Source organism: Hyla sarda, unplaced genomic scaffold, assembly GCF_029499605.1.
Source record: "Hyla sarda isolate aHylSar1 unplaced genomic scaffold, aHylSar1.hap1 scaffold_238, whole genome shotgun sequence".
Classification (NCBI taxonomy): domain Eukaryota; kingdom Metazoa; phylum Chordata; class Amphibia; order Anura; family Hylidae; genus Hyla; species Hyla sarda.
The window spans coordinates 222757-243741 of record NW_026609065.1 but is presented as its reverse complement, the minus strand read 5'-3'; the positions used below and the strand labels follow the sequence as shown (position 1 = coordinate 243741).

The 20985-nt window shown below is 46.4% G+C and overlaps 9 non-coding genes across 9 annotated transcripts; all 9 read right to left on the bottom strand.

Moving 5' to 3' along the window:
• Positions 1-1780: 1780 nt before the first annotated feature.
• LOC130322750 (U2 spliceosomal RNA) lies at positions 1781-1971 on the bottom strand. The gene has a single exon (XR_008868197.1). It is a non-coding gene; the product is annotated as a U2 spliceosomal RNA (small nuclear RNA).
• Positions 1972-4049: 2078 nt separating this feature from the next.
• Positions 4050-4240, bottom strand: LOC130322826 (U2 spliceosomal RNA). Its single transcript, XR_008868266.1, has one exon. It is a non-coding gene; the product is annotated as a U2 spliceosomal RNA (small nuclear RNA).
• Positions 4241-6309: 2069 nt separating this feature from the next.
• LOC130322748 (U2 spliceosomal RNA) lies at positions 6310-6500 on the bottom strand. Its single transcript, XR_008868195.1, has one exon. It is a non-coding gene; the product is annotated as a U2 spliceosomal RNA (small nuclear RNA).
• Positions 6501-8564: 2064 nt separating this feature from the next.
• On the bottom strand, positions 8565-8755 carry LOC130322747 (U2 spliceosomal RNA). Its single transcript, XR_008868194.1, has one exon. It is a non-coding gene; the product is annotated as a U2 spliceosomal RNA (small nuclear RNA).
• A 2070-nt stretch (positions 8756-10825) lies between these two features.
• On the bottom strand, positions 10826-11016 carry LOC130322746 (U2 spliceosomal RNA). The gene has a single exon (XR_008868193.1). It is a non-coding gene; the product is annotated as a U2 spliceosomal RNA (small nuclear RNA).
• Positions 11017-13086: 2070 nt separating this feature from the next.
• Positions 13087-13277, bottom strand: LOC130322745 (U2 spliceosomal RNA). Its single transcript, XR_008868192.1, has one exon. It is a non-coding gene; the product is annotated as a U2 spliceosomal RNA (small nuclear RNA).
• Positions 13278-15341: 2064 nt separating this feature from the next.
• LOC130322744 (U2 spliceosomal RNA) lies at positions 15342-15532 on the bottom strand. Its single transcript, XR_008868191.1, has one exon. It is a non-coding gene; the product is annotated as a U2 spliceosomal RNA (small nuclear RNA).
• A 2083-nt stretch (positions 15533-17615) lies between these two features.
• On the bottom strand, positions 17616-17806 carry LOC130322743 (U2 spliceosomal RNA). The gene has a single exon (XR_008868190.1). It is a non-coding gene; the product is annotated as a U2 spliceosomal RNA (small nuclear RNA).
• A 2062-nt stretch (positions 17807-19868) lies between these two features.
• On the bottom strand, positions 19869-20059 carry LOC130322742 (U2 spliceosomal RNA). Its single transcript, XR_008868189.1, has one exon. It is a non-coding gene; the product is annotated as a U2 spliceosomal RNA (small nuclear RNA).
• Between the last annotated feature and the right edge of the window lie 926 nt (positions 20060-20985).

Here is a 20985-nt window from a genome sequence, read left to right as displayed (position 1 = left end):
GCACACACCTACCTTTGTTGCCTGCAGATGCCTCCTTGGCTGTCCCCAAACGGTATCAAACCAACACCCACGGGAAGCTGTAAGCATAGAGGACATGCCTGCACCCCATTGGACTTACCTGTGTGGGTTAAATCCGGGTTATTTGACAACCTATGGCGGTGATGGTTCTGCTCAGGCAGAGCAGTGCTGATGCTCCTCATAAAGCTGTCGCTGCTGTGAAGGTTCTAGGTGACATCACAAATCCCTATGGTTACATACACAACAAAGCTGGGTTGTTGTTGTTTACACTCTGCAAGGCCTGTGGAAGTGAGTGACATCATAGCACTGTAGTTCTGAGGGTTCTAGATGGATGCAACAATCTCCTGTTGCTTCTATGAAGGCCATAATAGACGACATCACCAAACAGCTCCATAGTCACATACACAGCAAAGGAGAGATGTTGTTTACACCTAGTGATGTCAGTGGTATTGAGTGACATCACAGCACAGTGCTAAGGCTCCTGGGCCTGGACACAGCAGCGGCTGCAATATCTCAACGGAGAATACGTTTATATATATGTGTGTGTGTGCGCGTCTATATATATATATATATATATATATATATATATATATATATATATTTCTCCGCCGAAATCACTTTTAAACCCATTTCCACCTTTTTTTCCCTTCTCTTCCTCTTACTTTTTTTTCACGTTTTTTTACGTTTTTCTCCTTTTCGCCTCTTTTCTGGGCGTATTATTCTTCTTTTTCTTCTTTTTTTTCGTCTAATGCATACCCCATCAGTGCAGCAATGCTTATTCAATACCGCCAGCAGATGGAGACACTGGGGGATAATTTTCTAAGGATTTATACTGATTTTTCCTGTCTGAATTTGTCGCACAGAAAGTTGCAGGCCAAATATGTGTGACATTTCTGCGACTTTAGCTTCTAGAGCATTTTTACAACATTATACATAGGTGCTGAATACATAAAAAGCGACTGTTCAGCGACAGACAAGTCGCATCGGCTGAAAGTAGGCCAGAATGTCAGTCCATGTTGGAGCAGGTTTAGATACAGTCTAAAGTATAGATCTCAAAGTCTGTGCACAGAATTTAGCAAGGGCCTCGCACCTTCTGATGCATCAGGTAGGTGCACAATAGCATAGCCTAACCCTCTGTACTTTGGTCTATATTGATGCGGGACATAGACAGCCAGCTGATGACCAATCCATTAGTGCAATGGATGGCTGGAAGCATTTGTCTTTGCCTTTGCAATACCACAGAAGCAATGCATGGTCAATGTACAGCAATGACACACCTGTGTGAACAGCCAGGAGACCCCCCCCATGTTATGTTACATAGTTACATAGTTAGTACGGTCGAAAAAAGACATATGTCCATCAAGTTCAACCAGGGAATTAAGGGGTAGGGGTGTGGCGCGATATTGGGGAAGGGATGAGATTTTATATTTCTTCATAAGCATTAATCTTATTTTGTCAATTAGGAACATTCAGCACCCACCCGCTATCAAGGCAGCTGCCTATCATGTCATGCCCTACCTGCACAGGTGTGCTGGCTACTCAAATGATCCAATTAAGGAGGCCATTTAGTCAGCAGCAGCAGAAGTCCTGTGCCTGGACGCTCCAACAGCGGCCAGACACAAGCAGAAGCAGCAGAAGCAGCAGCAGCAGCACCACCTTTTGTTTTTTGGCTGCAGCAGCAAGGCCCACAGGGCTGGCTAGCTGGCTAGCCAGCAAGCAGGTAGCAATGAAAGTAGGAATCTTTCTTTTTAACCCTGTAAGGGGGTGGTGCACTGTACCCGAAGATACTGCCATATCGGGTCAATGCATAGGGCGACGGAAGCAAGCTTCGAAATCGGCCCCCGTTCTCAAAAATCCATTTAATATATGGTCCCCAGATAGGGGACGTATCAGATATTAAACTGATAAGAACAGATACTACACTTGATCTTAGCCAAAAGGCCGAGAAGCGATAACCGTGAAAGGGGCGGGCCCAACAAGGTCCCCTTCATGGGCACTATCACTGCTTGCTGTCAGGGAGGCTGCCAGACAATTTTCCATGCACACTCTGGGCTGGGGGGCAGTCAACCACCAGTACACACAGCAGAACCTAAACCCATACCATTATTGCTAAGCAGCAAGACAGGGGCCCATTGCACTCCCACGGGGCCTTTTTAAATGCAATCCATAACCCGGATTTGCCAGGAACCCTTCTTACTCCTCCTACTTGCATGTGACACTGGGCTTAGGATCTGCATAGGAAACACACACACAAGCACACACCTACCTTTGTTGCCTGCAGATGCCTCCTTGGCTGTCCCCAAACGGTATCAAACCAACACCCACGGGAAGCTGTAAGCATAGAGGACATGCCTGCACCCCATTGGACTTACCTGTGTGGGTTAAATCCGGGTTATTTGACAACCTATGGCGGTGATGGTTCTGCTCAGGCAGAGCAGTGCTGATGCTCCTCATAAAGCTGTCGCTGCTGTGAAGGTTCTAGGTGACATCACAAATCCCTATGGTTACATACACAACAAAGCTGGGTTGTTGTTGTTTACACTCTGCAAGGCCTGTGGAAGTGAGTGACATCATAGCACTGTAGTTCTGAGGGTTCTAGATGGATGCAACAATCTCCTGTTGCTTCTATGAAGGCCATAATAGACGACATCACCAAACAGCTCCATAGTCACATACACAGCAAAGGAGAGATGTTGTTTACACCTAGTGATGTCAGTGGTATTGAGTGACATCACAGCACAGTGCTAAGGCTCCTGGGCCTGGACACAGCAGCGGCTGCAATATCTCAACGGAGAATACGTTTATATATATGTGTGTGTGTGCGCGTATATATATATATATATATATAGTATATATATATATATATATATTTACTCCGCCGAAATCACTTTTAAACCCATTTCCACCTTTTTTTCCCTTCTCTTCCTCTTACTTTTTTTTCACGTTTTTTTACGTTTTTCTCCTTTTCGCCTCTTTTCTGGGCGTATTATTCTTCTTTTTCTTCTTTTTTTTCGTCTAATGCATACCCCATCAGTGCAGCAATGCTTATTCAATACCGCCAGCAGATGGAGACACTGGGGGATAATTTTCTAAGGATTTATACTGATTTTTCCTGTCTGAATTTGTCGCACAGAAAGTTGCAGGCCAAATATGTGTGACATTTCTGCGACTTTAGCTTCTAGAGCATTTTTACAACATTATACATAGGTGCTGAATACATAAAAAGCGACTGTTCAGCGACAGACAAGTCGCATCGGCTGAAAGTAGGCCAGAATGTCAGTCCATGTTGGAGCAGGTTTAGATACAGTCTAAAGTATAGATCTCAAAGTCTGTGCACAGAATTTAGCAAGGGCCTCGCACCTTCTGATGCATCAGGTAGGTGCACAATAGCATAGCCTAACCCTCTGTACTTTGGTCTATATTGATGCGGGACATAGACAGCCAGCTGATGACCAATCCATTAGTGCAATGGATGGCTGGAAGCATTTGTCTTTGCCTTTGCAATACCACAGAAGCAATGCATGGTCAATGTACAGCAATGACACACCTGTGTGAACAGCCAGGAGACCCCCCCCCCCCCCATGTTATGTTACATAGTTACATAGTTAGTACGGTCGAAAAAAGACATATGTCCATCAAGTTCAACCAGGGAATTAAGGGGTAGGGGTGTGGCGCGATATTGGGGAAGGGATGAGATTTTATATTTCTTCATAAGCATTAATCTTATTTTGTCAATTAGGAACATTCAGCACCCACCCGCTATCAAGGCAGCTGCCTATCATGTCATGCCCTACCTGCACAGGTGTGCTGGCTACTCAAATGATCCAATTAAGGAGGCCATTTAGTCAGCAGCAGCAGAAGTCCTGTGCCTGGACGCTCCAACAGCGGCCAGACACAAGCAGAAGCAGCAGCAGCAGCACCACCTTTTGTTTTTTGGCTGCAGCAGCAAGGCCCACAGGGCTGGCTAGCTGGCTAGCCAGCAAGCAGGGTAGCAATGAAAGTAGGAATCTTTCTTTTTAACCCTGTAAGGGGGGTGGTGCACTGTACCGAAGATACTGCCATATCGGGTCAATGCATAGGGCGACGGAAGCAAGCTTCGAAATCGGCCCCCGTTCTCAAAAATCCATTTAATATATGGTCCCCAGATAGGGGACGTATCAGATAATTAAACTGATAAGAACAGATACTACACTTGATCTTAGCCAAAAGGCCGAGAAGCGATAACCGTGAAAGGGGCGGGCCCAACAAGGTCCCCTTCATGGGCCACTATCACTGCTTGCTGTCAGGGAGGCTGCCAGACAATTTTCCATGCACACTCTGGGCTGGGGGGCAGTCAACCACCAGTACACACAGCAGAACCTAAACCCATACCATTATTGCTAAGCAGCAAGACAGGGGCCCATTGCACTCCCACGGGGCCTTTTTAAATGCAATCCATAACCCGGATTTTGCCAGGAACCCTTCTTACTCCTCCTACTTGCATGTGACACTGGGCTTAGGATCTGCATAGGAAACACACACACAAGCACACACACTACCTTTGTTGCCTGCAGATGCCTCCTTGGCTGTCCCCAAACGGTATCAAACCAACACCCACGGAAGCTGTAAGCATAGAGGACATGCCTGCACCCCATTGGACTTACCTGTGTGGGTTAAATCCGGGTTATTTGACAACCTATGGCGGTGATGGTTCTGCTCAGGCAGAGCAGTGCTGATGCTCCTCATAAAGCTGTCGCTGCTGTGAAGGTTCTAGGTGACATCACAAATCCCTATGGTTACATACACAACAAAGCTGGGTTGTTGTTGTTTACACTCTGCAAGGCCTGTGGAAGTGAGTGACATCATAGCACTGTAGTTCTGAGGGTTCTAGATGGATGCAACAAATCTCCTGTTGCTTCTATGAAGGCCATAATAGACGACATCACCAAACAGCTCCATAGTCACATACACAGCAAAGGAGAGATGTTGTTTACACCTAGTGATGTCAGTGGTATTGAGTGACATCACAGCACAGTGCTAAGGCTCCTGGGCCTGGACACAGCAGCGGCTGCAATATCTCAACGGAGAATACGTTTATATATATGTGTGTGTGTGCGCGTATATATATATATATATATATATATATATATATATATATATTTCTCCGCCGAAATCACTTTTAAACCCATTTCCACCTTTTTTTCCCTTCTCTTCCTCTTACTTTTTTTTCACGTTTTTTTACGTTTTTCTCCTTTTCGCCTCTTTTCTGGGCGTATTATTCTTCTTTTTCTTCTTTTTTTTCGTCTAATGCATACCCCATCAGTGCAGCAATGCTTATTCAATACCGCCAGCAGATGGAGACACTGGGGGATAATTTTCTAAGGATTTATACTGATTTTTCCTGTCTGAATTTGTCGCACAGAAAGTTGCAGGCCAAATATGTGTGACATTTCTGCGACTTTAGCTTCTAGAGCATTTTTACAACATTATACATAGGTGCTGAATACATAAAAAGCGACTGTTCAGCGACAGACAAGTCGCATCGGCTGAAAGTAGGCCAGAATGTCAGTCCATGTTGGAGCAGGTTTAGATACAGTCTAAAGTATAGATCTCAAAGTCTGTGCACAGAATTTAGCAAGGGCCTCGCACCTTCTGATGCATCAGGTAGGTGCACAATAGCATAGCCTAACCCTCTGTACTTTGGTCTATATTGATGCGGGACATAGACAGCCAGCTGATGACCAATCCATTAGTGCAATGGATGGCTGGAAGCATTTGTCTTTGCCTTTGCAATACCACAGAAGCAATGCATGGTCAATGTACAGCAATGACACACCTGTGTGAACAGCCAGGAGACCCCCCCCATGTTATGTTACATAGTTACATAGTTAGTACGGTCGAAAAAAGACATATGTCCATCAAGTTCAACCAGGGAATTAAGGGGTAGGGGTGTGGCGCGATATTGGGGAAGGGATGAGATTTTATATTTCTTCATAAGCATTAATCTTATTTTGTCAATTAGGAACATTCAGCACCCACCCGCTATCAAGGCAGCTGCCTATCATGTCATGCCCTACCTGCACAGGTGTGCTGGCTACTCAAATGATCCAATTAAGGAGGCCATTTAGTCAGCAGCAGCAGAAGTCCTGTGCCTGGACGCTCCAACAGCGGCCAGACACAAGCAGAAGCAGCAGCAGCAGCACCACCTTTTGTTTTTTGGCTGCAGCAGCAAGGCCCACAGGGCTGGCTAGCTGGCTAGCCAGCAAGCAGGTAGCAATGAAAGTAGGAATCTTTCTTTTTAACCCTGTAAGGGGGTGGTGCACTGTACCCGAAGATACTGCCATATCGGGTCAATGCATAGGGCGACGGAAGCAAGCTTCGAAATCGGCCCCCGTTCTCAAAAATCCATTTAATATATGGTCCCCAGATAGGGGACGTATCAGATATTAAACTGATAAGAACAGATACTACACTTGATCTTAGCCAAAAGGCCGAGAAGCGATAACCGTGAAAGGGGCGGGCCCAACAAGGTCCCCTTCATGGGCACTATCACTGCTTGCTGTCAGGGAGGCTGCCAGACAATTTTCCATGCACACTCTGGGCTGGGGGGCAGTCAACCACCAGTACACACAGCAGAACCTAAACCCATACCATTATTGCTAAGCAGCAAGACAGGGGCCCATTGCACTCCCACGGGGCCTTTTTAAATGCAATCCATAACCCGGATTTGCCAGGAACCCTTCTTACTCCTCCTACTTGCATGTGACACTGGGCTTAGGATCTGCATAGGAAACACACACACAAGCACACACCTACCTTTGTTGCCTGCAGATGCCTCCTTGGCTGTCCCCAAACGGTATCAAACCAACACCCACGGGAAGCTGTAAGCATAGAGGACATGCCTGCACCCCATTGGACTTACCTGTGTGGGTTAAATCCGGGTTATTTGACAACCTATGGCGGTGATGGTTCTGCTCAGGCAGAGCAGTGCTGATGCTCCTCATAAAGCTGTCGCTGCTGTGAAGGTTCTAGGTGACATCACAAATCCCTATGGTTACATACACAACAAAGCTGGGTTGTTGTTGTTTACACTCTGCAAGGCCTGTGGAAGTGAGTGACATCATAGCACTGTAGTTCTGAGGGTTCTAGATGGATGCAACAATCTCCTGTTGCTTCTATGAAGGCCATAATAGACGACATCACCAAACAGCTCCATAGTCACATACACAGCAAAGGAGAGATGTTGTTTACACCTAGTGATGTCAGTGGTATTGAGTGACATCACAGCACAGTGCTAAGGCTCCTGGGCCTGGACACAGCAGCGGCTGCAATATCTCAACGGAGAATACGTTTATATATATGTGTGTGTGTGCGTATATATATATATATATATATATATATATATATATATATTTTTCTCCGCCGAAATCACTTTTAAACCCATTTCCACCTTTTTTTCCCTTCTCTTCCTCTTACTTTTTTTTCACGTTTTTTTACGTTTTTCTCCTTTTCGCCTCTTTTCTGGGCGTATTATTCTTCTTTTTCTTCTTTTTTTTCGTCTAATGCATACCCCATCAGTGCAGCAATGCTTATTCAATACCGCCAGCAGATGGAGACACTGGGGGATAATTTTCTAAGGATTTATACTGATTTTTCCTGTCTGAATTTGTCGCACAGAAAGTTGCAGGCCAAATATGTGTGACATTTCTGCGACTTTAGCTTCTAGAGCATTTTTACAACATTATACATAGGTGCTGAATACATAAAAAGCGACTGTTCAGCGACAGACAAGTCGCATCGGCTGAAAGTAGGCCAGAATGTCAGTCCATGTTGGAGCAGGTTTAGATACAGTCTAAAGTATAGATCTCAAAGTCTGTGCACAGAATTTAGCAAGGGCCTCGCACCTTCTGATGCATCAGGTAGGTGCACAATAGCATAGCCTAACCCTCTGTACTTTGGTCTATATTGATGCGGGACATAGACAGCCAGCTGATGACCAATCCATTAGTGCAATGGATGGCTGGAAGCATTTGTCTTTGCCTTTGCAATACCACAGAAGCAATGCATGGTCAATGTACAGCAATGACACACCTGTGTGAACAGCCAGGAGACCCCCCCCATGTTATGTTACATAGTTACATAGTTAGTACGGTCGAAAAAAGACATATGTCCATCAAGTTCAACCAGGGAATTAAGGGGTAGGGGTGTGGCGCGATATTGGGGAAGGGATGAGATTTTATATTTCTTCATAAGCATTAATCTTATTTTGTCAATTAGGAACATTCAGCACCCACCCGCTATCAAGGCAGCTGCCTATCATGTCATGCCCTACCTGCACAGGTGTGCTGGCTACTCAAATGATCCAATTAAGGAGGCCATTTAGTCAGCAGCAGCAGAAGTCCTGTGCCTGGACGCTCCAACAGCGGCCAGACACAAGCAGAAGCAGCAGCAGCAGCACCACCTTTTGTTTTTTGGCTGCAGCAGCAAGGCCCACAGGGCTGGCTAGCTGGCTAGCCAGCAAGCAGGTAGCAATGAAAGTAGGAATCTTTCTTTTTAACCCTGTAAGGGGGTGGTGCACTGTACCCGAAGATACTGCCATATCGGGTCAATGCATAGGGCGACGGAAGCAAGCTTCGAAATCGGCCCCCGTTCTCAAAAATCCATTTAATATATGGTCCCCAGATAGGGGACGTATCAGATATTAAACTGATAAGAACAGATACTACACTTGATCTTAGCCAAAAGGCCGAGAAGCGATAACCGTGAAAGGGGCGGGCCCAACAAGGTCCCCTTCATGGGCACTATCACTGCTTGCTGTCAGGGAGGCTGCCAGACAATTTTCCATGCACACTCTGGGCTGGGGGGCAGTCAACCACCAGTACACACAGCAGAACCTAAACCCATACCATTATTGCTAAGCAGCAAGACAGGGGCCCATTGCACTCCCACGGGGCCTTTTTAAATGCAATCCATAACCCGGATTTGCCAGGAACCCTTCTTACTCCTCCTACTTGCATGTGACACTGGGCTTAGGATCTGCATAGGAAACACACACACAAGCACACACCTACCTTTGTTGCCTGCAGATGCCTCCTTGGCTGTCCCCAAACGGTATCAAACCAACACCCACGGGAAGCTGTAAGCATAGAGGACATGCCTGCACCCCATTGGACTTACCTGTGTGGGTTAAATCCGGGTTATTTGACAACCTATGGCGGTGATGGTTCTGCTCAGGCTGAGCAGTGCTGATGCTCCTCATAAAGCTGTCGCTGCTGTGAAGGTTCTAGGTGACATCACAAATCCCTATGGTTACATACACAACAAAGCTGGGTTGTTGTTGTTTACACTCTGCAAGGCCTGTGGAAGTGAGTGACATCATAGCACTGTAGTTCTGAGGGTTCTAGATGGATGCAACAATCTCCTGTTGCTTCTATGAAGGCCATAATAGACGACATCACCAAACAGCTCCATAGTCACATACACAGCAAAGGAGAGATGTTGTTTACACCTAGTGATGTCAGTGGTATTGAGTGACATCACAGCACAGTGCTAAGGCTCCTGGGCCTGGACACAGCAGCGGCTGCAATATCTCAACGGAGAATACGTTTATATATATGTGTGTGTGTGCGCGTATATATATATATATATATATATATATATATATATATATATATATTTCTCCGCCGAAATCACTTTTAAACCCATTTCCACCTTTTTTTCCCTTCTCTTCCTCTTACTTTTTTTTCACGTTTTTTTACGTTTTTCTCCTTTTCGCCTCTTTTCTGGGCGTATTATTCTTCTTTTTCTTCTTTTTTTTCGTCTAATGCATACCCCATCAGTGCAGCAATGCTTATTCAATACCGCCAGCAGATGGAGACACTGGGGGATAATTTTCTAAGGATTTATACTGATTTTTCCTGTCTGAATTTGTCGCACAGAAAGTTGCAGGCCAAATATGTGTGACATTTCTGCGACTTTAGCTTCTAGAGCATTTTTACAACATTATACATAGGTGCTGAATACATAAAAAGCGACTGTTCAGCGACAGACAAGTCGCATCGGCTGAAAGTAGGCCAGAATGTCAGTCCATGTTGGAGCAGGTTTAGATACAGTCTAAAGTATAGATCTCAAAGTCTGTGCACAGAATTTAGCAAGGGCCTCGCACCTTCTGATGCATCAGGTAGGTGCACAATAGCATAGCCTAACCCTCTGTACTTTGGTCTATATTGATGCGGGACATAGACAGCCAGCTGATGACCAATCCATTAGTGCAATGGATGGCTGGAAGCATTTGTCTTTGCCTTTGCAATACCACAGAAGCAATGCATGGTCAATGTACAGCAATGACACACCTGTGTGAACAGCCAGGAGACCCCCCCCATGTTATGTTACATAGTTACATAGTTAGTACGGTCGAAAAAAGACATATGTCCATCAAGTTCAACCAGGGAATTAAGGGGTAGGGGTGTGGCGCGATATTGGGGAAGGGATGAGATTTTATATTTCTTCATAAGCATTAATCTTATTTTGTCAATTAGGAACATTCAGCACCCACCCGCTATCAAGGCAGCTGCCTATCATGTCATGCCCTACCTGCACAGGTGTGCTGGCTACTCAAATGATCCAATTAAGGAGGCCATTTAGTCAGCAGCAGCAGAAGTCCTGTGCCTGGACGCTCCAACAGCGGCCAGACACAAGCAGAAGCAGCAGCAGCAGCACCACCTTTTGTTTTTTGGCTGCAGCAGCAAGGCCCACAGGGCTGGCTAGCTGGCTAGCCAGCAAGCAGGTAGCAATGAAAGTAGGAATCTTTCTTTTTAACCCTGTAAGGGGGTGGTGCACTGTACCCGAAGATACTGCCATATCGGGTCAATGCATAGGGCGACGGAAGCAAGCTTCGAAATCGGCCCCCGTTCTCAAAAATCCATTTAATATATGGTCCCCAGATAGGGGACGTATCAGATATTAAACTGATAAGAACAGATACTACACTTGATCTTAGCCAAAAGGCCGAGAAGCGATAACCGTGAAAGGGGCGGGCCCAACAAGGTCCCCTTCATGGGCACTATCACTGCTTGCTGTCAGGGAGGCTGCCAGACAATTTTCCATGCACACTCTGGGCTGGGGGGCAGTCAACCACCAGTACACACAGCAGAACCTAAACCCATACCATTATTGCTAAGCAGCAAGACAGGGGCCCATTGCACTCCCACGGGGCCTTTTTAAATGCAATCCATAACCCGGATTTGCCAGGAACCCTTCTTACTCCTCCTACTTGCATGTGACACTGGGCTTAGGATCTGCATAGGAAACACACACACAAGCACACACCTACCTTTGTTGCCTGCAGATGCCTCCTTGGCTGTCCCCAAACGGTATCAAACCAACACCCACGGGAAGCTGTAAGCATAGAGGACATGCCTGCACCCCATTGGACTTACCTGTGTGGGTTAAATCCGGGTTATTTGACAACCTATGGCGGTGATGGTTCTGCTCAGGCTGAGCAGTGCTGATGCTCCTCATAAAGCTGTCGCTGCTGTGAAGGTTCTAGGTGACATCACAAATCCCTATGGTTACATACACAACAAAGCTGGGTTGTTGTTGTTTACACTCTGCAAGGCCTGTGGAAGTGAGTGACATCATAGCACTGTAGTTCTGAGGGTTCTAGATGGATGCAACAATCTCCTGTTGCTTCTATGAAGGCCATAATAGACGACATCACCAAACAGCTCCATAGTCACATACACAGCAAAGGAGAGATGTTGTTTACACCTAGTGATGTCAGTGGTATTGAGTGACATCACAGCACAGTGCTAAGGCTCCTGGGCCTGGACACAGCAGCGGCTGCAATATCTCAACGGAGAATACGTTTATATATATGTGTGTGTGTGCGCGTATATATATATATATATATATATATATATATATATATATATATATTTCTCCGCCGAAATCACTTTTAAACCCATTTCCACCTTTTTTTCCCTTCTCTTCCTCTTACTTTTTTTTCACGTTTTTTTACGTTTTTCTCCTTTTCGCCTCTTTTCTGGGCGTATTATTCTTCTTTTTCTTCTTTTTTTTCGTCTAATGCATACCCCATCAGTGCAGCAATGCTTATTCAATACCGCCAGCAGATGGAGACACTGGGGGATAATTTTCTAAGGATTTATACTGATTTTTCCTGTCTGAATTTGTCGCACAGAAAGTTGCAGGCCAAATATGTGTGACATTTCTGCGACTTTAGCTTCTAGAGCATTTTTACAACATTATACATAGGTGCTGAATACATAAAAAGCGACTGTTCAGCGACAGACAAGTCGCATCGGCTGAAAGTAGGCCAGAATGTCAGTCCATGTTGGAGCAGGTTTAGATACAGTCTAAAGTATAGATCTCAAAGTCTGTGCACAGAATTTAGCAAGGGCCTCGCACCTTCTGATGCATCAGGTAGGTGCACAATAGCATAGCCTAACCCTCTGTACTTTGGTCTATATTGATGCGGGACATAGACAGCCAGCTGATGACCAATCCATTAGTGCAATGGATGGCTGGAAGCATTTGTCTTTGCCTTTGCAATACCACAGAAGCAATGCATGGTCAATGTACAGCAATGACACACCTGTGTGAACAGCCAGGAGACCCCCCCCATGTTATGTTACATAGTTACATAGTTAGTACGGTCGAAAAAAGACATATGTCCATCAAGTTCAACCAGGGAATTAAGGGGTAGGGGTGTGGCGCGATATTGGGGAAGGGATGAGATTTTATATTTCTTCATAAGCATTAATCTTATTTTGTCAATTAGGAACATTCAGCACCCACCCGCTATCAAGGCAGCTGCCTATCATGTCATGCCCTACCTGCACAGGTGTGCTGGCTACTCAAATGATCCAATTAAGGAGGCCATTTAGTCAGCAGCAGCAGAAGTCCTGTGCCTGGACGCTCCAACAGCGGCCAGACACAAGCAGAAGCAGCAGCAGCAGCACCACCTTTTGTTTTTTGGCTGCAGCAGCAAGGCCCACAGGGCTGGCTAGCTGGCTAGCCAGCAAGCAGGTAGCAATGAAAGTAGGAATCTTTCTTTTTAACCCTGTAAGGGGGTGGTGCACTGTACCCGAAGATACTGCCATATCGGGTCAATGCATAGGGCGACGGAAGCAAGCTTCGAAATCGGCCCCCGTTCTCAAAAATCCATTTAATATATGGTCCCCAGATAGGGGACGTATCAGATATTAAACTGATAAGAACAGATACTACACTTGATCTTAGCCAAAAGGCCGAGAAGCGATAACCGTGAAAGGGGCGGGCCCAACAAGGTCCCCTTCATGGGCACTATCACTGCTTGCTGTCAGGGAGGCTGCCAGACAATTTTCCATGCACACTCTGGGCTGGGGGGCAGTCAACCACCAGTACACACAGCAGAACCTAAACCCATACCATTATTGCTAAGCAGCAAGACAGGGGCCCATTGCACTCCCACGGGGCCTTTTTAAATGCAATCCATAACCCGGATTTGCCAGGAACCCTTCTTACTCCTCCTACTTGCATGTGACACTGGGCTTAGGATCTGCATAGGAAACACACACACAAGCACACACCTACCTTTGTTGCCTGCAGATGCCTCCTTGGCTGTCCCCAAACGGTATCAAACCAACACCCACGGGAAGCTGTAAGCATAGAGGACATGCCTGCACCCCATTGGACTTACCTGTGTGGGTTAAATCCGGGTTATTTGACAACCTATGGCGGTGATGGTTCTGCTCAGGCAGAGCAGTGCTGATGCTCCTCATAAAGCTGTCGCTGCTGTGAAGGTTCTAGGTGACATCACAAATCCCTATGGTTACATACACAACAAAGCTGGGTTGTTGTTGTTTACACTCTGCAAGGCCTGTGGAAGTGAGTGACATCATAGCACTGTAGTTCTGAGGGTTCTAGATGGATGCAACAATCTCCTGTTGCTTCTATGAAGGCCATAATAGACGACATCACCAAACAGCTCCATAGTCACATACACAGCAAAGGAGAGATGTTGTTTACACCTAGTGATGTCAGTGGTATTGAGTGACATCACAGCACAGTGCTAAGGCTCCTGGGCCTGGACACAGCAGCGGCTGCAATATCTCAACGGAGAATACGTTTATATATATGTGTGTGTGTGCGCGTATATATATATATATATATATATATATATATATATATATTTCTCCGCCGAAATCACTTTTAAACCCATTTCCACCTTTTTTTCCCTTCTCTTCCTCTTACTTTTTTTTCACGTTTTTTTACGTTTTTCTCCTTTTCGCCTCTTTTCTGGGCGTATTATTCTTCTTTTTCTTCTTTTTTTTCGTCTAATGCATACCCCATCAGTGCAGCAATGCTTATTCAATACCGCCAGCAGATGGAGACACTGGGGGATAATTTTCTAAGGATTTATACTGATTTTTCCTGTCTGAATTTGTCGCACAGAAAGTTGCAGGCCAAATATGTGTGACATTTCTGCGACTTTAGCTTCTAGAGCATTTTTACAACATTATACATAGGTGCTGAATACATAAAAAGCGACTGTTCAGCGACAGACAAGTCGCATCGGCTGAAAGTAGGCCAGAATGTCAGTCCATGTTGGAGCAGGTTTAGATACAGTCTAAAGTATAGATCTCAAAGTCTGTGCACAGAATTTAGCAAGGGCCTCGCACCTTCTGATGCATCAGGTAGGTGCACAATAGCATAGCCTAACCCTCTGTACTTTGGTCTATATTGATGCGGGACATAGACAGCCAGCTGATGACCAATCCATTAGTGCAATGGATGGCTGGAAGCATTTGTCTTTGCCTTTGCAATACCACAGAAGCAATGCATGGTCAATGTACAGCAATGACACACCTGTGTGAACAGCCAGGAGACCCCCCCCATGTTATGTTACATAGTTACATAGTTAGTACGGTCGAAAAAAGACATATGTCCATCAAGTTCAACCAGGGAATTAAGGGGTAGGGGTGTGGCGCGATATTGGGGAAGGGATGAGATTTTATATTTCTTCATAAGCATTAATCTTATTTTGTCAATTAGGAACATTCAGCACCCACCCGCTATCAAGGCAGCTGCCTATCATGTCATGCCCTACCTGCACAGGTGTGCTGGCTACTCAAATGATCCAATTAAGGAGGCCATTTAGTCAGCAGCAGCAGAAGTCCTGTGCCTGGACGCTCCAACAGCGGCCAGACACAAGCAGAAGCAGCAGCAGCAGCACCACCTTCTGTTTTTTGGCTGCAGCAGCAAGGCCCACAGGGCTGGCTAGCTGGCTAGCCAGCAAGCAGGTAGCAATGAAAGTAGGAATCTTTCTTTTTAACCCTGTAAGGGGGTGGTGCACTGTACCCGAAGATACTGCCATATCGGGTCAATGCATAGGGCGACGGAAGCAAGCTTCGAAATCGGCCCCCGTTCTCAAAAATCCATTTAATATATGGTCCCCAGATAGGGGACGTATCAGATATTAAACTGATAAGAACAGATACTACACTTGATCTTAGCCAAAAGGCCGAGAAGCGATAACCGTGAAAGGGGCGGGCCCAACAAGGTCCCCTTCATGGGCACTATCACTGCTTGCTGTCAGGGAGGCTGCCAGACAATTTTCCATGCACACTCTGGGCTGGGGGGCAGTCAACCACCAGTACACACAGCAGAACCTAAACCCATACCATTATTGCTAAGCAGCAAGACAGGGGCCCATTGCACTCCCACGGGGCCTTTTTAAATGCAATCCATAACCCGGATTTGCCAGGAACCCTTCTTACTCCTCCTACTTGCATGTGACACTGGGCTTAGGATCTGCATAGGAAACACACACACAAGCACACACCTACCTTTGTTGCCTGCAGATGCCTCCTTGGCTGTCCCCAAACGGTATCAAACCAACACCCACGGGAAGCTGTAAGCATAGAGGACATGCCTGCACCCCATTGGACTTACCTGTGTGGGTTAAATCCGGGTTATTTGACAACCTATGGCGGTGATGGTTCTGCTCAGGCAGAGCAGTGCTGATGCTCCTCATAAAGCTGTCGCTGCTGTGAAGGTTCTAGGTGACATCACAAATCCCTATGGTTACATACACAACAAAGCTGGGTTGTTGTTGTTTACACTCTGCAAGGCCTGTGGAAGTGAGTGACATCATAGCACTGTAGTTCTGAGGGTTCTAGATGGATGCAACAATCTCCTGTTGCTTCTATGAAGGCCATAATAGACGACATCACCAAACAGCTCCATAGTCACATACACAGCAAAGGAGAGATGTTGTTTACACCTAGTGATGTCAGTGGTATTGAGTGACATCACAGCACAGTGCTAAGGCTCCTGGGCCTGGACACAGCAGCGGCTGCAATATCTCAACGGAGAATACGTTTATATATATGTGTGTGTGTGCGCGTATATATATATATATATATATATATATATATATATATATGTATATATATATATATATTTCTCCGCCGAAATCACTTTTAAACCCATTTCCACCTTTTTTTTCCCTTCTCTTCCTCTTACTTTTTTTTCACGTTTTTTTACGTTTTTCTCCTTTTCGCCTCTTTTCTGGGCGTATTATTCTTCTTTTTCTTCTTTTTTTTCGTCTAATGCATACCCCATCAGTGCAGCAATGCTTATTCAATACCGCCAGCAGATGGAGACACTGGGGGATAATTTTCTAAGGATTTATACTGATTTTTCCTGTCTGAATTTGTCGCACAGAAAGTTGCAGGCCAAATATGTGTGACATTTCTGCGACTTTAGCTTCTAGAGCATTTTTACAACATTATACATAGGTGCTGAATACATAAAAAGCGACTGTTCAGCGACAGACAAGTCGCATCGGCTGAAAGTAGGCCAGAATGTCAGTCCATGTTGGAGCAGGTTTAGATACAGTCTAAAGTATAGATCTCAAAGTCTGTGCACAGAATTTAGCAAGGGCCTCGCACCTTCTGATGCATCAGGTAGGTGCACAATAGCATAGCCTAACCCTCTGTACTTTGGTCTATATTGATGCGGGACATAGACAGCCAGCTGATGACCAATCCATTAGTGCAATGGATGGCTGGAAGCATTTGTCTTTGCCTTTGCAATACCACAGAAGCAATGCATGGTCAATGTACAGCAATGACACACCTGTGTGAACAGCCAGGAGACCCCCCCCATGTTATGTTACATAGTTACATAGTTAGTACGGTCGAAAAAAGACATATGTCCATCAAGTTCAACCAGGGAATTAAGGGGTAGGGGTGTGGCGCGATATTGGGGAAGGGATGAGATTTTATATTTCTTCATAAGCATTAATCTTATTTTGTCAATTAGGAACATTCAGCACCCACCCGCTATCAAGGCAGCTGCCTATCATGTCATGCCCTACCTGCACAGGTGTGCTGGCTACTCAAATGATCCAATTAAGGAGGCCATTTAGTCAGCAGCAGCAGAAGTCCTGTGCCTGGACGCTCCAACAGCGGCCAGACACAAGCAGAAGCAGCAGCAGCAGCACCACCTTTTGTTTTTTGGCTGCAGCAGCAAGGCCCACAGGGCTGGCTAGCTGGCTAGCCAGCAAGCAGGTAGCAATGAAAGTAGGAATCTTTCTTTTTAACCCTGTAAGGGGGTGGTGCACTGTACCCGAAGATACTGCCATATCGGGTCAATGCATAGGGCGACGGAAGCAAGCTTCGAAATCGGCCCCCGTTCTCAAAAATCCATTTAATATATGGTCCCCAGATAGGGGACGTATCAGATATTAAACTGATAAGAACAGATACTACACTTGATCTTAGCCAAAAGGCCGAGAAGCGATAACCGTGAAAGGGGCGGGCCCAACAAGGTCCCCTTCATGGGCACTATCACTGCTTGCTGTCAGGGAGGCTGCCAGACAATTTTCCATGCACACTCTGGGCTGGGGGGCAGTCAACCACCAGTACACACAGCAGAACCTAAACCCATACCATTATTGCTAAGCAGCAAGACAGGGGCCCATTGCACTCCCACGGGGCCTTTTTAAATGCAATCCATAACCCGGATTTGCCAGGAACCCTTCTTACTCCTCCTACTTGCATGTGACACTGGGCTTAGGATCTGCATAGGAAACACACACACAAGCACACACCTACCTTTGTTGCCTGCAGATGCCTCCTTGGCTGTCCCCAAACGGTATCAAACCAACACCCACGGGAAGCTGTAAGCATAGAGGACATGCCTGCACCCCATTGGACTTACCTGTGTGGGTTAAATCCGGGTTATTTGACAACCTATGGCGGTGATGGTTCTGCTCAGGCAGAGCAGTGCTGATGCTCCTCATAAAGCTGTCGCTGCTGTGAAGGTTCTAGGTGACATCACAAATCCCTATGGTTACATACACAACAAAGCTGGGTTGTTGTTGTTTACACTCTGCAAGGCCTGTGGAAGTGAGTGACATCATAGCACTGTAGTTCTGAGGGTTCTAGATGGATGCAACAATCTCCTGTTGCTTCTATGAAGGCCATAATAGACGACATCACCAAACAGCTCCATAGTCACATACACAGCAAAGGAGAGATGTTGTTTACACCTAGTGATGTCAGTGGTATTGAGTGACATCACAGCACAGTGCTAAGGCTCCTGGGCCTGGACACAGCAGCGGCTGCAATATCTCAACGGAGAATACGTTTATATATATGTGTGTGTGTGCGCGTATATATATATATATATATATATATATATATATATATTTCTCCGCCGAAATCACTTTTAAACCCATTTCCACCTTTTTTTCCCTTCTCTTCCTCTTACTTTTTTTTCACGTTTTTTTACGTTTTTCTCCTTTTCGCCTCTTTTCTGGGCGTATTATTCTTCTTTTTCTTCTTTTTTTTCGTCTAATGCATACCCCATCAGTGCAGCAATGCTTATTCAATACCGCCAGCAGATGGAGACACTGGGGGATAATTTTCTAAGGATTTATACTGATTTTTCCTGTCTGAATTTGTCGCACAGAAAGTTGCAGGCCAAATATGTGTGACATTTCTGCGACTTTAGCTTCTAGAGCATTTTTACAACATTATACATAGGTGCTGAATACATAAAAAGCGACTGTTCAGCGACAGACAAGTCGCATCGGCTGAAAGTAGGCCAGAATGTCAGTCCATGTTGGAGCAGGTTTAGATACAGTCTAAAGTATAGATCTCAAAGTCTGTGCACAGAATTTAGCAAGGGCCTCGCACCTTCTGATGCATCAGGTAGGTGCACAATAGCATAGCCTAACCCTCTGTACTTTGGTCTATATTGATGCGGGACATAGACAGCCAGCTGATGACCAATCCATTAGTGCAATGGATGGCTGGAAGCATTTGTCTTTGCCTTTGCAATACCACAGAAGCAATGCATGGTCAATGTACAGCAATGACACACCTGTGTGAACAGCCAGGAGACCCCCCCCATGTTATGTTACATAGTTACATAGTTAGTACGGTCGAAAAAAGACATATGTCCATCAAGTTCAACCAGGGAATTAAGGGGTAGGGGTGTGGCGCGATATTGGGGAAGGGATGAGATTTTATATTTCTTCATAAGCATTAATCTTATTTTGTCAATTAGGAACATTCAGCACCCACCCGCTATCAAGGCAGCTGCCTATCATGTCATGCCCTACCTGCACAGGTGTGCTGGCTACTCAAATGATCCAATTAAGGAGGCCATTTAGTCAGCAGCAGCAGAAGTCCTGTGCCTGGACGCTCCAACAGCGGCCAGACACAAGCAGAAGCAGCAGCAGCAGCACCACCTTTTGTTTTTTGGCTGCAGCAGCAAGGCCCACAGGGCTGGCTAGCTGGCTAGCCAGCAAGCAGGTAGCAATGAAAGTAGGAATCTTTCTTTTTAACCCTGTAAGGGGGTGGTGCACTGTACCCGAAGATACTGCCATATCGGGTCAATGCATAGGGCGACGGAAGCAAGCTTCGAAATCGGCCCCCGTTCTCAAAAATCCATTTAATATATGGTCCCCAGATAGGGGACGTATCAGATATTAAACTGATAAGAACAGATACTACACTTGATCTTAGCCAAAAGGCCGAGAAGCGATAACCGTGAAAGGGGCGGGCCCAACAAGGTCCCCTTCATGGGCACTATCACTGCTTGCTGTCAGGGAGGCTGCCAGACAATTTTCCATGCACACTCTGGGCTGGGGGGCAGTCAACCACCAGTACACACAGCAGAACCTAAACCCATACCATTATTGCTAAGCAGCAAGACAGGGGCCCATTGCACTCCCACGGGGCCTTTTTAAATGCAATCCATAACCCGGTGTTACGCCGAGCGCTCCGGGTCCCCGCTCCTCCCCGGAGCGCTCGCTACACTCCTCTCACTGCAGCGCTCCGGTCGGTTCCACGGACCCGGGGCGCTGCGATACCGCCTCTGGCCGGGATGCGATTCGCGATGCGGGTAGCGCCCGCTCGCGATGCGCACCCCGGCTCCCGTACCTGACTCGCTCTCCGTCAGTTCTGTCCCGGCGCGCGCGGCCCCGCTCCCTAGGGCGCGCGCGCGCCGGGTCTTTGCGATTTAAAGGGCCACTGCGCCGCTGATTGGCGCAGTGGTTCCAATTAGTGTTTACACCTGTGCACTTCCCTATATCACCTCACTTCCCCTTCACTCCCTCGCCGGATCTTGTTGCCTTAGTGCCAGTGAAAGCGTTTCCTTGTGTGTTCCTAGCCTGTGTTCCAGACCTCCTGCCGTTGCCCCTGACTACGATCCTTGCTGCCTGCCCCGACCTTCTGCTACGTCCGACCTTGCTTCTGTCTACTCCCTTGTACCGCGCCTATCTTCAGCAGCCAGAGAGGTTGAGCCGTTGCTAGGGGATACGACCTGGTCACTACCGCCGCAGCAAGACCATCCCGCTTTGCGGCGGGCTCTGGTGAAAACCAGTAGTGACTTAGAACCGATCCTCTAGCACGGTCCACGCCAATCCCTCTCTGGCACAGAGGATCCACTACCTGCCAGCCGGCATCGTGA